This window comes from Mytilus californianus, unplaced genomic scaffold (genome assembly GCF_021869535.1).
Source record: "Mytilus californianus isolate M0D057914Y unplaced genomic scaffold, xbMytCali1.0.p SCAF_10, whole genome shotgun sequence".
In the NCBI taxonomy this organism is placed as follows: Eukaryota; Metazoa; Mollusca; class Bivalvia; order Mytilida; family Mytilidae; genus Mytilus; species Mytilus californianus.
Window position 1 is genome coordinate 24,650,570 of NW_026262582.1, and position 8,845 is coordinate 24,659,414.

Sequence of the window (8,845 nt, forward strand, 5' to 3'; positions counted from 1 at the left end):
CAGAAAAATTAACTGGATTTTAATCCATATTCAAGCATTATTCAGTAGGCCTTAGTCATGCAGTTAACAATGCACAACATTCAAAATAAATGCACAAAAAGTTTATCATGTTAGTAGTACAAGGTGTTTGTTTTGATATACTAGTAAATACTACAATCTGCAAGTACTAGTACTCCAAGCAGTAGTTTTGAATAATTTTTAAATGCTACAGTGATGAGATGCATATTTGTTTGTTTTTTCACGTGCCTCTTTTGTTTGTTTAAAAATAAAGAGATGTGGTATGATTGACAATGAGACAATAATCCACCGGAGTTCAAATGACGTGGATATAAGCAATTTCAGGTCATCATGGTCATTGTACGGCCTTCAACAATGAGGAAAACCCATACCGCTATAAAAGGTCTCGACACGAAACTAACGGCCTTATCTATAACAATACATTTAAACAAAATATATGGTATTCCCTGAATACTCGATTAAATAATCATGCGCTGAATATTTTAGTTGTCATTTCAAAGGAAATAAAACCAATTTTACAACAACAAAAAAAAAACCAACACACAAAAAAGAAAAAAATATACATACAGAATGTTTAGTATGTCCTCAGACCGTAAAACGTGATATAATTATTAATTCATGTCGCTTGAAGTACAACAATTATGTCACCGTTACGACACTAGAAAAATAATGACATTTGTTATTCGCTGCAGGCCAATTCTCGCGATGACTATCTCGTCTGGTTTGTATTTACATCATAAAAGTCATTCATTATTTAACAATTACAGGGACATATCAAAATAAATAATGCCGTAAAAGTCTGACAGAAATCACTTTTACAGTAGTAAGAATAGTTCTGGAAATGAAATCAAATATATATTTGACCATAAGACTATAGACCACTGGACCCAAAACAAATGCTAACTATGGATAGAGCTTGCTTATTGACTAAATTGCTGGAAAAAAGGCTTATACACTGCAGTCAAATTTGGATACACTTACTTTGGGGGTGGGGGTGGAGGGGGGAGGGGTTACAAATTGGCTTCCGTACTCTTAGTCTATTGTTTTCGTGAGTGACGGACAACACTGAGCCACTTAATCGTATAGTTCTAGTTAAGATTCTACCTCTAAACATCGTAAGCCTTTTGAAAAGACTTCAGAATTTATCTCATAATATATTTATTTGTTATCTGTATAAATTGTTTTATGTGTTTGTTATTTTATTCAAACGACTTCAGATTTAACGTCCTTAGCGGCCCTAATGGGAGTTCTCTTACATGGAGATGCTATCTTCCAGAATACATTTTTCATATTAGATCTACAAAAAACAAAGTTTAAAAGCCACGCGTACGTCTGTATAAATCCTATATAATTATGTATTACACAACTATGAAAGTTTCTTGTTGTGTTATAGTCACGTTTATTAGTTTATATTCTATTTCCGCAAATATATATATATCCATTTCAATGCTACTAGGAATGTCAACATATGGTTCATCATGAACCAGTAGCTCATATTACCACAAGGACAGATGAAACAAAATCTAGTGTAAGATAGTGATATTGGTATTTGATTCAGTGTGTGGTAAAGAGTCGGTTAAATATTCAATTGAAATTTGAAATCAAAATATAGCACATCCAATTTCAAGGACTTACTACGAAAGATTAAATAGGATCTGACTTAAGTTCCTCGTTGCCATTAAAGACAATTGTTTTGCTATCGTGTAAAGCAGATTTTTCTCTGCTCTTCCTTTATTTAGCCATTGTTATACTTTTGATATGTGTTATCTCACTGCGGTAATATGGTGTGTACAGATGTAATACAATTAAGGGTCAAGATAAGGACTGTTGAAAGTCAGGTTTTGATAATGCTAGATTGCTTGGATGTTATGAATCCGTTAATAACAAAAATAGCACGCCGAATATATGAACAGCACTCAAAGGCCGGATTCACCTAACACAACATATCTTAGAATGACAGTCTGGAAATTGAGGGTTTAGTGTGACAGTTTCATAGACTCTCGCGAGTCCTAACGTGTAATTATATTTAGTTGGATAGAAATATTAAATGATAAAGCATTGCGATGATATAACTCTCGGAATTTTCTTTATCCTATAGTTCATCAAAAACATTTTACGCTACAAGTAAACGGGGTAATAAAAATGTGATTGAAGTTAGCAATAAATTGCCCATGCACGTTATTTATTTCCTTGTTAGGGATTGTTAGTAAAGACTGACGGTTATACGGTGATACGTTCTGGGTAATAAAACAGGTAATGGAAATGTAAAAGGAGAAAAAAAAAACATTATTAAAGCCAAGTAGCTAAAGTACTTTGGAGGTATGAAAACTGTCTGAAACGACCATTTACTAAGGTTATGTTAACATGGCATAAATAAAGTGGGAAAGTAGATACGGATTCCATTATTTATGTTGGTTGATATAGTCTAACGTTTGATTTTGTCAGTTTGGTATGGACTTTCCTCTTTTTGAATTTACCTTGGAGTTCGGGATTTTTGTTAATACTTTTTTATGAAATACTGACAGATAGTTTAGATTGGAAACAGAACTATGAAAATTGGAACTGAAAGATTGAAAAAAATCATGGTTAACAGTTTCTCATTGATGGTTACCAGCATGTCCTTGTACTAATTTTTTATTTGGAGTCATGCAACAAGTCATGCTTTTTTATGGTTACTCAAGTGGAAAAAAGGTTTACGAATTTTATTTTACTTTATGCTGTAATCTTAACCTAACTTACAACTGACCTGCGTCAGATAAAAATCGACCTTTTGCAAATAAATTCAAATACATGTACACTATATTTGATGTAGAAATTTGCATGCAAATGCTTGAACCGTTTCTAAATTTGGATATTTTGTAAGAAACTAAAAATTCAGACCAACACTGACCTTGAATGTCAGAACTTTATTTCCCAATCAACAATTGTGTAATGCATGTATATATGTAACAATCGCCACTTACATAAGGTCGATTTCTATCCGACGCAGCTAAACTGTAACTATACTAATGTTTACATAAACTGACAAAGAGTTGAAAATATACAATTGACAAAGGCACAAAAGATGATAGTTCCGACTAGAGACACGAAGAATATCAATAAACATTTTGTTAAATTTAAATAGAATGAGATACAAAGATATCTTCTCATTGTTCAGACGTAATGATATACATATTATGTATTCAAACCGTAAACAAAATACCTGACAAGGTTGTTATATGAATCGTGTATTTGGCATACTAAAATATCTAAATTCACAGTGACGGGACTCAGATTTTCATAAACTCATAATAAATACCAGGCCAAAAAAAACACTTTACGCCATACGCGCGTTTCGTCTGCCAATGACTCAACAGTGACGCTCGAATAAAAAATAGCATAAACGATTAAAAAGGCCAAATAAAGCACAAAGTTGAAGAGCACTGAGGACCGAAATTCCGAAACCTTTTGCCAAATACAGCTAAGGTAATCTATTCCTGGGGTAGAAAATCATTAAAGGTGGCTCTGTGAAGGTTTGAATCATATAGCCGTGAAAAAGAACCCGTTGCATCCCTAATTTCGCCAATATACCAATAATGTAATTTGAAGAAAAAAAATCAACGATAAAGTGTGCAAAACGTAACAACATCCCTTTCAGCAACATATTTCTTGCCTATTTTGAGCAAGATTATTTTCTTCAGTTCTTACTAGGCCAGTATATTCATTTTGAAAATATTTTGAGCTTCGAAAATTACAATATAGCTGATAAGTTGACATATCAATACACCTCATATTGAAAAATACTGAAAAAATCTGCATCATTTGAGTCGCTATGACCTCCATTTGTAAATTGCTACATTCCTTTTCCACATATTTTTTTCTTGTAACATTAACTTTGAAACGAATCGTTTTGGGTCGTATAAGGACGAAAGTTGTTTTAAAAGATTTCCTGCATACATTTCATATTATGAAAGACGATTAATTATGATTAGTTATGATAAATTATCAATGTTTACTTGACTATGAATGACTCGATAACGAGCTTATAGAGGGCTTGTAATGAATAATAATTACAAGGACATAAAGATACAGATTTCAAAAGATATAAACACAATGTAAAAGGAAAAAATCGTTCGAGCGTAATTCAAAGATTATGCGAGTCTCCTATTTGCCGACTTTGCAATTGAAAAAATTAAATGTTAAATTAAGATACATTATAGCAAGTAGAAATTGCAACCTATATATATTGTAGGCTAATTTTTGAAGTTTATTTTTGTCGTTTGTTTACTAAATATCAGCTTTAAATAAAACTTCGATTTAAAATAGATTTCTAATCAGATAACGAATCCCAGGCGCAGATCCTGAATTTGACTTTAGGTGAGAGGCGCTCCTGAGGATTAGGAGTTAAAGGACTATATATTGACGACAAGAAATTTGGCTGTAATTTTACCTGTAAATTGCATTACTTAAAGGGGAGGGGGCGCCCCCGTCTGAATCCGCGCCTGGATTCTCATCTGAATACGTGCAAAGAACCAAACAATCATTATCATGGCAACCAATATACAATACGTCTAGTAGCTCGCAATAAAATGGCGAAGACACTAGTACATACACGCTGCTATATTTTACCACACCGGTGATTATCAGTGGAGGAAACAATGATTTAATAATATTTAGCTCCGTTTCATAGACGCTGCGCACCTATGGTGAACTTCATATTCAGTGATTGCAACAAGAAAAGTCAAAGCTTGAAATCGAAGTAACAATATTATCATGAGACTAGCATGTAATATATACAAAAAGAGATGGGACATGATTGCAATTAAGGCAACTATCCAACAGAGTCCAAATGACGTGGATGTGAAGCAACTATAGGTCACCGCACGGCCATCAAAAATGCGCAAAACCTATACCGTATAGTCCGATATAAAAGACCTCAACATTACAAAATGTGAAACAGTTCTAATAAAAAAGGCAACGACCTGATGCATGACAAAAAAATTAACGAAAAAAAAAAAAAAAAGGGCAGATAGCAACCAACGACAACTATACTGAATCGCAGAGTAAATCTACAATACATTGTGTGTTATGAATTGTACACAACAACTTCATGTAACCTTCATTTTGTAAATTTTCTAGTTGACACGAAGGCCGGGAGCAACTGTAAATATTTGCTTCATGCCTCAACCACATAATTTTAGTGACAGCATAGAGTCTATTGTGTGAGTGGAGAAAGGAATTTGTTTTATGTTCGTGTTCCCTGTAATCTAAAAACGAAGGCGTTACCAGTCAAGTTGTTTTATGTTGACCGGTAAAGACTACTTGACCCTTATAGCTCATTGTATTTGCGTAACTGTTTGCAATAAATTTGCATTCATGAAGAACATTGCACTTTTGTACTTGTCAAGTCACAGCGATCGTTTGGCCATTGTTATGCGGTGAAGGTCGTTTCCATTTCCTACCCTGTCTTCAGCATTGGACAAGTAGAACGGAAATTTCCTTACAAACTGTATCATATGGGGTGGATGTATATGGCAGTTCAAGGCTCAACCGATTAATTGGTTGACAAATTGTATAGACACTCGTCTATTGTTGAAACCCGTAAATTGACCTCTAAATGTCATTTGTTTTCCGTGTCGTTGGGTTTCTGTCTCATTGACGTATACCACTCATCGTCTCTTATTTATCATCTATTCTGTATTTAAACCCAACCCAGACCCTCATGTATTTGTTGCAATAACTGGAACCAACAGATGCATTGACTATTCGGCTAAAATCATTACTAAATAAGAGAGACCCTACATGTGCAGCTTCGAGAACCGATTCAGGCCACCGTTGCATGCACAGTGTTATACTGTATTATAGCAAGTATTGTTAATGTAGATTTCTCCCGTCTTGTATTTGTTTATCTGGGTAGTATATTATAAATGACAACAAAACTCTTCCTTGATGAACTAATAATCAAATTCTTTGTAGATATTTATCCGGTTGAGATATATGTACCCTTTTCATCGAAAGGAATGTCGGAGACGAACTTCTGATGGCATGTCAAATCAGACATCATCAAATATCAACAAGGCTTAATTTTTACAGGAACTTTGTTCAGTGGTAATCGTTGTTTGCTGTTTGTTATATTTGTGTTTCGTTCATCGTTTTGTCTTTAATCATGCAGGTCTTTGAATTTTGTCCATTTATAAATTTATAAATCATTAAGAAATTAAGGTTCCAACTCCCTCAGGAAAAGTTTACCTCAAATGGTTTTGGCTATCTTTTATAAATATGTCCCTATTGGTTATGTAGCTCGGCTTTACATGTTTAGGTTATTTTACATCCGGGGCTTTCAAATGCGTGGTTTTGAGTGTTCCTCATGAAGGTAAATCCAGAATAGTGCTTCGGACGCATAAAATTTAGAAAGTGTTTTTAAATCGTTTTACATTTTGCCATAAGTGGGCTTTTAGCTTAGTATATGGTATGGATTTGCTTATTGTTGAATGTCGTACAGTAACCTTCAGTTGCTTACTTCCACTTTATTTGGTACCCTGTGGATAGTTGTCTCATTCACAATTAATAAAATATATACATTTGTATATACATAATTCGGTATGTCCCGAAGACAAGTCCTCGTTAAAGTATGATGAAAGAAACATATTTTTTGGGTAATGCTGTTACTTGTACAAACAAAAATACAGTTAACAGGTAAATAAAGTAATTCACTGAGGGAAATCAATAAAATATACATTTTATGTCATTAATATTTGATCATTTCTGACAAAGTATCGAAGATATATCTATGTGTGTGTGTTAAACATATGGTCTGACAAACTATCTGCAGGTGGCCAGGTGAGAGACCTTTAACAATACAACTTTTTGTCAATAAAAAGACAATTTTGTCGCCTCTAGCTTAGAGGACATGACAAAGCTATACAGGGGTGTATTGTTAGATGGTTAGAAGGAGGGTAAGACATACATGTAAAGGAATATGTCTGACAAAGAAAACTTAACATTAAATTACAATGTCACTTTGTGGCACACAATGTCCTGATAATTTGTACATTAACTTCTCACTAAACCATTACACCAGTACTGGTTCATATAAATAGTCTTAGAATTATTTGATTCGGAATATTGGAATTCACAGCATAAGATCTAAAGGACCCTTTTACCGAATATGAAAACGTATTCCATAAAACAAGACACCACGTACGATTCAAAATTCACAACAAACATAGAGCTATGCAAAGTACCGAGGAACATCAGACCCTTATTAATGTCGCAAGAATTTTTAACATTAACGTTGCTATTATACAAGGAAAAACGAGGGTTGAACCTCTGTTTGATGAACGGGTACTTAGGTTTCTAAGTTCACCTACAATTGAAAGGTGAACTATACTTGGTATGTGTATACAGAAAACGTTGTGCAAGGAATCATAGATTATTTGCGATAAAACAGTTTCAATTGCAAGTTTCAATCGCTTGTTTTATTGTGTTAAACTGACTTTTTGAAAATTGATTGAAACAGGTGGCTTCTCATGTCGCCGGAACTTTTAAAATAAAACGGCCAACCAAAGTACATTATAATGAAAGGGTCCTTTAAATACAAATAAAAGTTTCCAGTGTATTAGAGAAGTGGTTATACAAGCACACTATTCAAATCAAAACAAATAGACGGTTGTATTGAAATTTTAAATTTCCTGATTACAATTTTGATTGAAAAATTTAAAAGAGCTTACCTGTAAATTTAAATGTAATAATTTTTTCGTTCAAAAAAATTACATATTCAAAATATGACTGTAAGTACTTGTAATTGTGTAGACATATCAGTCATTATGCAGAAAAATATTACATATTCCACCTGCCTTACACCTGTAAACAATATTACCTATATCGTAAGATCAAAGACAAAATCATTCTTACCTGTTAATGATAGGTATAAGTAGCTTATATATCCATTAAGAAGACTATCGAATTAGTTCTCGGAGAGCCACTTGAACTCACACTCGAAAAGTGAAATATTTCAATGATAAGTAAAATAAAAATAAATCCCAACCGTTGCTTAAAGCGGTTTAACATACATGATGATAAAGGTATGAGGTAAATATTAATAATCTTTATATGTGACGTTTACATCTCCGACACGGTGTTTGACTCCAAGGCATAGTACAGCAACATAACTATTAGGTTGACTACTGTGTGAACTCAAGCGGAACCATGCTTTAGGGGGAGTACCGGTGCAGATAGAATCACTTAATGTAAATTGTTGATGTTGGTTGCTTAACGTCCAGTGGAAAATATATCATGCATGTTCAGGACGATGGAAGAACTGATCACATTTTTGTTTCGGTACTTTTTGAAACAATTTTTTGTCTCGTGTACTGTTTTGGTGGTACCGTAGTTTAACATTGAAAAGTTTTGCCAACCTTTTTGCTAGTACCATAGAAGTATTAATTCTATGCTTGTACTATCAGAAACGAAATTTTTTTTCACCATCGATACGTTTACGATTAATTTCTGAGAATTTTAATTAAAAAAAAATGGCAATGCAGGTAATAACTTTACAAATGTATTTGCAACTTTTCTCGAATAAAGGAAGATAAAAAGTAAATTAAGCAATAAAAAGGAATTTGAACGGAAATTGGAAAAGATGGATCAGGTTAAAATTGTATTCTGGATTATGTGAAGCTTAGTGACGACTTTAAGTATGACATAAATATCAGTGACAACGTCGGAATTTTATCATGGGAAATTAGAGATTGCATTAGTATGTTTATTACTTTGGCTTCCTTCTTTCACTTTGTACTAACAGACATATTTCCAACTATCAATATTAAAACAGCTATAGGTAACAATT

The 8,845-nt window shown here is 33.3% G+C and overlaps 1 protein-coding gene across 9 annotated transcripts in view; it reads right to left on the reverse strand.

Moving 5' to 3' along the window:
- The window catches only part of LOC127717809 (dystonin-like), a 127,141-nt gene extending 119,012 nt beyond the window's left edge, over positions 1 to 8,129 (reverse strand). For 4 of the 9 annotated variants that reach the window (XM_052223635.1, XM_052223639.1, XM_052223630.1 and 1 more), the window contains exon 1: positions 7,912 to 8,128. The gene's annotated coding sequence lies outside the window, so the exon portion shown is untranslated. Of the gene's footprint in view, positions 1 to 7,911 lie in introns of all 9 variants that reach the window. The other 5 variants (XM_052223638.1, XM_052223636.1, XM_052223633.1 and 2 more) reach the window with 2 other exon arrangements.
- Between the last annotated feature and the right edge of the window lie 716 nt (positions 8,130 to 8,845).